Raw genomic sequence first — 1,281 nt, 5'->3', positions numbered from 1 at the left:
AGCGTCTTTTAATTTCATGGCTGCAGTCACCATCTGTAGTGATTTTGGAGCCCAGAAAAATAAAGTCTGACACTGTTTCCGCATCTATTTCCCATGAAGTAATGGGACCAGATGCCATGGTCTTCGTTTTCTGAATGTTGAGTTTTAAGCCAACTTTTTCACTGTCCTCTTTCACTCTCATCAAGAAGCTTTTTAGTTCCTCTTCACTTTCTGCCATAAGGGTGGTGTCATCTGCATATCTGAGGTTATTGATATTTCTCCCGGCAATCTTGATTCCAGCTTGTGTTTCTTCCAGTCCAGCGTTTCTCATGATGCACTCTGCATATAAGTTAAATAAGCAGGGTGACAAAATACAGCCTTGACGTACTCCTTTTCCTATTTGGAACCAGTCTATTGTTCCATGTCCAGTTCTAACTGTTGCTTCCTGATCTGCATATAGAGCACTCCAAATTCCTATATCGAATTTTGTTTTCAACTCTTAGTTAGGACTTATCAGTATAATGTAGTGTGAGTATGAACATTTTGGAATAGAACAGAAATAGTATCTCACTTACTTTGGAAACATAAATTTCTAGTAATGTGGAAAGTTCAAAACTTTTTGAAGAGGTTAGGTGAACGTCATTATTGACCCTGAATTTAAGGAAAACCTATGTTCCCAAGCCCAGTGAGAGTTCAGTACAATTGGAAGTTGTGTCGTTGCAACCAGGAGAATATTACATTCAATATCGTAAAGCAATTTTAAGAATGCTGGAGGAGTATATAGCCCTCACTAATAACTGCTACAATGCATAATTTGGTCATTTGTTTATTCCATAACTTACACCAGGAAGATAAGTGTATAAAAACTGATGTTATTAAACATCCACCTAGAGATCTAAAGATGAGCTGTGTGAGAAAGACACCCTGCCAGAATTTGTAGTTCAGAATTTGGGACCTGACCTTAAAGAAAATTCTTTCAGAGGAGTCTAGTCAATTGTTAAAACAAGAACCAATGGCTCAGTTAACTTAAAAAATGACCTTGCTATATTGTTAAACAGATCAGGGGAAAATGTTTTCTAATAACTACAGCAGAGACATTACTTTGCCAACAAAGGTCCGTCTAGTCAAGGCTATGGTTTTTCCAGTAGTCATGTATGGATGTGAGAGTTGGACTGTGAAGAAAGCTGAGCGCCAAAGAATTGATGCTTTTGAACTGTGGTTTTGGAGAAGACTCTTGAGAGTCCCTTGGGCTGCTAGGAGATCCAACCAGTCCATTCTGAAGGAGATCAGCCCTGGGTGTTC

This window comes from Bison bison, unplaced genomic scaffold, assembly GCF_000754665.1.
Source record: "Bison bison bison isolate TAMUID 2011002044 unplaced genomic scaffold, Bison_UMD1.0 scf7180017864214, whole genome shotgun sequence".
NCBI classification, from domain to species: domain Eukaryota; kingdom Metazoa; phylum Chordata; class Mammalia; order Artiodactyla; family Bovidae; genus Bison; species Bison bison.
This window is presented reverse-complemented; position numbering follows the sequence as displayed.